The sequence below is a fragment of the Pelobates fuscus genome, chromosome 3 (genome assembly GCF_036172605.1).
Source record: "Pelobates fuscus isolate aPelFus1 chromosome 3, aPelFus1.pri, whole genome shotgun sequence".
Taxonomy (NCBI): Eukaryota; Metazoa; Chordata; class Amphibia; order Anura; family Pelobatidae; genus Pelobates; species Pelobates fuscus.
Window position 1 is genome coordinate 49,779,074 of NC_086319.1, and position 6,080 is coordinate 49,785,153.

Genomic DNA, 6,080 nt, shown 5'->3' on the forward strand with positions numbered 1-6,080 from the left:
CATAAAATCATCACTGCTTTGTTTTTGTTTTTTTACATATATAGCCCATGTCCTTATGAACCCAGGACCAGGAAGCAGTACAAGCAAGAGAGCTTTACCAACATAATATACCAGTAGTATTGGGTCCCCATTTCAGCAAATACTTATCAGACCCCCAGACAGGTACACACATTAACTTTGTTCCCCCTACACTCTCTCCTTTCTTACTGACAATGTGAAGAGTCTAAACAAGGTGTCTCCCAAAACTTATTTTAATGCCAATTACATTACACTTGAAGACTGGCTCCCTGAGTTAATTAATATAAGAGTTGAGGAATGGATTGCCCAGTGAATGCCATGTACACAATATGGGTCCCTGTCCATAAAGCTGGGGGAGCCCTGTGATAAATCCTATGAATTACCACTGCCTGGGCCCCTGGTTGTATGTGTGACAGACAGCTTTATGGTCAGGATTTGCAGTGAATTGAGGTGACAGGGCCTTGATAAACACACAGCTCTGATCTCCCCCATTAAACCCCCAGTCCTCCCTACAGGACTGTACCCCCAGACTAGGCCTGAATCCCCGCCTCCATTCCCTGCGGTCTGTATTATTCTGCCTTCCCAGCTCGGTGAGCCCACTTTAGGCCTGTGCGGCCTCTCCAGCTCCCTGTCCCCGCCAGCCCCGGCTCTGCCTGCGGCCCAGTCCCCCTCTCTCCCTCCATGTCCCCCCCTGCACCCCCCGAGCCCCGGCCGCTCTCTGCTCCCCTGTCTGCGGCCACAGACCAGACAAAAGCCGCCATCCCCGCTGGCCCCGGGGCCTATGCCGCCGCTCGGGCCGCCTGCCGCCGGGGAGGCTCACACCGGGCCCTGGATTCCGGGGCTCCCCGGGCATGGCGGCGGGGCCGGCTCCGAGCCGCAGGCTGAGACCGAGAGCGGGCCGGCGGCCGGGCACCAGTTAAAAACACTCACCGCATGAATTTTCTTGTCCCGCAGAACCAAGATGGCTGTGTATCCAACCCGGAGGATGCTGGGTGGGTGACCTTTCCCCTTTGACCCTCCGCCGTGACCCCCCCCCTCTCTCTTCGCTCTGCTTCGCTCCCTCTCCTTCTCCTCCCTCCCTGACAACGGCAGCTGGTAACCAGGAAGCGGCGCGCGCCGACCTGCCGGGGCCTAGCTAGCAGGAGGAGGCGGGCTGGGGGGGGAGTGATGGAGGAGGGGGGTTACACGGCTCTCTCCCGGGGTACAGGGCTCCCCCTCTCAGGCTGTGTGTGAGGGGGGGAGGAGGAGGAGGAGGAGGGGGGGAGGCTGCTGCTTCTGCTCCTTCTTCTTCTTCTCTCAGGAATCCCAGGCCATGGAGGGAGGACATGAGCTCCCTCTGGGTGTTTACACCTATACACCACAATGTGCCACATCCTAAAACACCAAATTCAAGTTCAGCTTCCCCAGCCTGGGCTGGCTGGGTGGGCTTTATTCACTAAACAGCGAGTTTTAGTGAGCTGAGCTCCATAGAGTGTACAGGAATCCATGTAACAGGGAAATTGAAATCCAAATGGAAACATTTAGGCAAAAAAAATAAATCTACATTTTGAGATTTTGATTTCACTTCTCTACTATTTTGGTGTACCAGGATGGGTTTCCAACACTAATATCTGATTTATAGGAAACAGGCTTCAGTTTCGGATTTAAATATGGGCGGTCAGATTTCAGTTCACTTATATTATTATTATTATTATTATTTATAAAGCGTCAACATATTCCGTAGCGCTGTACAATAAGTGGACTAACCGACACAAGGCAACAAGACTAGTTGGGCGCACAGGAACAAAGGGCGTTGAGGGCCCTGCTCAAATGAGCTTACATTCTAGAGCAGGGGTTCCCAACCCGGTCCTCAAGTACCCCCTAACTGTCCAGTATTTAGGGAATATCCAGTTGTGTCTAAGGTAATTTTAGAAAAAAATAAAATTTATACGCAACACGGCAATCCCTAAATCCTGGACTGTTAGGGGGTAATTGAGGACTGGGTTTGGAACCCCTGTTCTTGAGGATTCTGTATTTTGTAAACAACCCAGAGTGAACAGGATTTTTGTTTTTTTCCCTTTTTCATTAAAATCAAATTTTTTTTTGTGAACTCAAAAATTCATCCTAAAGCTATTTAAACTTCTATTTTAGCATTCTGATTTTAATTCACTATAATTGGAGTTCAGTGAATCTGCCCCCATTTCGGTTAAACTAGTTTTTTCATTCACTGCAGTTTGCTGTTTAGTGGTCTATCAAAAAAAAAAAATGCTAACAGTGTTTTTAAATGCTTGTAATTTAAAGGGAGACTCCAGGCACCCAGACCACTTCTGCCCATTGGAGTGGTCTGGGTGCCAACTCCCACTACCCTCAACCCTGCAAGTGTAATTATTGCAGTTTTCATAAACTGCAATATTTACATTGCAGGGTTAAGTCCTCCTCTAGTGTCTGTCTACTAGACAGCCACTAGACTATAGAGGGACTTCAGTGTTCATAGAAAACGAAAAGTGTTTTAAAACAACGATGGACGTCCTCATGCTATGTGAGGACCTCCAGCGTCGCAGAAATCCCCATAGGAAAGCATTGTATAATGCTTTCCCATGGGGTGGTCTAGTGCGCGGCCATTGCTGAAGTCAGTGGGGGAAGAGCGTAGGCTGAGGGACATTGGCGCTGGATTCAGGTAAGTCACTGAAGGGGTTTTAACCCCTTCAGCAACTTGGGATGGGGGGTGGGAGGGAGAGGGGCACTAGAGGGTCCTGCAGTGCCAGGAAAACGAATATGTTTTCCTGGCACTGGAGAATCCCTTTAAGTAACACAAAATACTTTCCTATATACGTCCAGCATCTTCTCACTGTGATTTTCAGCATCTTCTCACTGTGATTTTGAGTCAGCCACTAGAGGCTGGATTAACCCTCAGTGAAACATAGCAGTTTCTCTGAAACTGCTATGTTTTCAGCTGCAGGGTTAACACTAGAAGGAACTGGCACCCAGCTGAAGTGGTCTGGGTGCCTATAGTGGTCCTTTTCACTATAGGACCACTATAGTGGTGCCTTTAGTGGTCCTTTCATTGAAATCCATGTGGTAAAATTTAGGCAAAAATATCTGATTTGAAAAAATTGTCCAACTTCACTACAGTCAGAGCATGACTATGTTAGCTTAGATTTTGCTGTATGAATTTAAATTCACTAACATTCTGAGTTTAATGTGGAAAAATTAGTTTAAAATATCATATTCCCACACCAGTTTAATAAATTACCGTAAAGTGTAAAATTTTATACCTCACAATACATGACTACTCACGTGAAATAAAATGAAATTGTATAGACAATTGTATTATGTAATTTCTGTACCAATGTACTAACTATTAGGCTAAAAAAAAAAAAAAAAGGAGCGGGTTTATTCTCTTCCAACCAGAAACATTGTTTTAATTAAACACATTTTTGGTTGTTGTAACCCTTTTTGGCATGCCCCCCCCCCCTCCCCCTCTGTTAAAAATAAAGCTATAATTTACTTTCAACCCCTTAAGGACACATGACATGTGTGACATGTCATGATTCCCTTTTATTCCAGAAGTTTGGTCCTTAAGGGGTTAAAGAGACAATGTAGTCACAAGAACAACTTTCACTTAATGAAGCAATTTTGGTGCATAGATAATGTCACTGCAGTCTCACTGCTCAATTCTCTGCCATTTAGGAGTTAAATTACATTGTTTATGCAACCCTAGTCACACCTCCCTACACATGACTTACACAGCCGTTCTAAACACTTCCTGTAAAGAGTCATCTAATGTTTACACTTATTTCCCGCTCTGTTAATTTCATGATCAGCCCTGCATGAGCCTCCTGCATGTGATTAAAATTCAGTTTAGAGAGGATTAGATAAAACCTTTTAAAGTATGTTACTCTCTGATTGAAAGTGAAACCATTTTTTTTCATGTAGGATGTGTCAGTCACAGCCAGGGGAGGTGTAGCTAGGACTGCATAAATGAGACAAAAGTGATTTAACTCCTAAATGGCAGATAATTCAGCAGTGAAACTTCAGATACATAATCTATACACAAAAACTGCTCCATTAAAGGGACATTATGGCACCCTGACCACTTCAGCTCATTAAAGTGGTCTTGGTGCAGTGTCCCTATTGCACAAAAACATTGCAATTAAAGAGAAACTAAAATATTTACATTGCAACACTAAGTCTGCATACAGTGGCTGTCTACCAGACAGCCACTGGAGGCACTTCCTGCACCCAAACAGACCTTTGATTTTTTTTGTAAGGGTTTTGAACAGTTATGAATGTATTCTAGATTAAGCTACAACACCAAGCATTGCCATTTTGAAACTGCCTACAAAATATGATTATTATTTTTTTTTTTATTCTGAAATGTTCTATAGAAAAAAAAAAACATATATGTTCAGGATCATGATTCCTATTTTTGTGTGCCTAGAAGATGAGATCTCAGGGCAGAGTGTTCAGAAAATTTCCCAAGTATGTATATTTGTTTCGAATATAACTAACCGGTCATATGAACTCAGTCATGTGCCTGCTTTATCCTTATCAGTGTTTAGCATATGAGACATGACTTGAACATCCCTTAATGAGCCAGAAATAGGAAGAAAAAAAGACTAACATCAATGCATGTGACAGGTTCCTAAATATATATTAAATACTTTTGCAGAGAAGTTATGAAAAATAAAAAGGCATACTTAAATCTAGAATGAACAATATGCAAGGTCCATTTCACTAGATCGTTTTGGGTTACTAGTATGGCTAGTGTATGTGTAGTGGATTTTATCTGGGCACAGCATATACATCTTGAATACGTGCATGAGTCATAGCAAGAACACAAGTTAATAAGACAAGTTAATAAGCGCTCCTGAGAATTAGATACTTTTCAGGTTCATAATTACATATACGTACATTGTTTTCATGAGATGCTCGGTTTTCTTTTAAATTTCTATTAAAGATTTTGCAAATTACACCATAATCTAGTTCTCACAAGGCAAAGATTGCAAATTAAGAGCAAAAACAGAAACATTGTTTGATTTCTATTTCGATTCTTCTCAATATGCTTTCTCTTTCCCGAGTTTCAGGAGCAACGGACAGAATTTATTGCAATGACTGTTATATGACAGCTTCCTTTGCTTATTCACATAACTGAAAAATTGAATCAAACGTGACTCTTTAACCCCTTAAGGACACATGACATGTGTGACATGTCATGATTCCCTTTTATTCCAGAAGTTTGGTCCTTAAGGGGTTAAATAGATTCAGATTTGCGGAGCCCTAATTAAGGGCTGCATAAGTTACAATCTACTGATTGCAGAACCATTTTAAATAAAGTTTGAAGATCATTAAGGTATTTTTTTATGTAACACTGTACCTGGCTAATTTAGATATGTTTAGGTTAACATTAAGTCTCCATCAATTCAGCTTTCTCCACAGCTTTTTGGAAAGAATGTCTGTGAAAGATATTTTATATGTATTTTAATGAGGTAGTGTTTCTTTTAATTATATACTGAAAAAATGTACTTGAGTCATGGGGGGGGGGGGAGGGAACGATGGTTAAATCCAACAAAATTATTGGAACTAGGGTACCCAAAATCCAGTCCATAAAAAAAAAAAAAAAAAAGAATGTAATTTTTTTGTGTTAAAAAAAAAGAGCTTGAGTGGTTATTTACTAAACCTAGAACTGACAGGGGAAGTTAAGATATTCCCTTGAACTAGACAAATTCTACCAGTCTGCATTTTTTGTTAAAGCGACATTATAATCATCAAAACAACTTTGGCTTAATAAAGCTGTTCTGGTGTATAGATTGTGCCCCTACCGTCTCACTGCTCAATTCTCTGCCATTTAGGAGTTAAATCACTTTGCTTATGCAGCTGTAGTCATGCCTCCCTGCATGTAACCTGCACAAATGTTTTAAACACTTCCTGTCAAGTGAGACCTAAGGTTTACACTTCCTTTAGTGCACAGTCTGTTTAATTTCAGAATTTCCTATCTCCTGCACTGTTAATAGCCTTCTAGACCCTACAGGGCCCTCCTGTGTGTGATTAAAGTTCAATTTACAGAGCAGGAGATACACACT

At 42.2% G+C, this 6,080-nt stretch overlaps 1 protein-coding gene across 1 annotated transcript in view; it reads right to left on the minus strand.

The window, feature by feature from the left end:
- Window positions 1-1,094, minus strand: part of CNOT2 (CCR4-NOT transcription complex subunit 2) — a 58,894-nt gene extending 57,800 nt beyond the window's left edge. The window contains exon 1 of the mRNA XM_063447010.1: window positions 949-1,094. The gene's annotated coding sequence lies outside the window, so the exon portion shown is untranslated. The remainder of the gene's footprint in view (window positions 1-948) is intronic.
- Window positions 1,095-6,080: the final 4,986 nt, after the last annotated feature.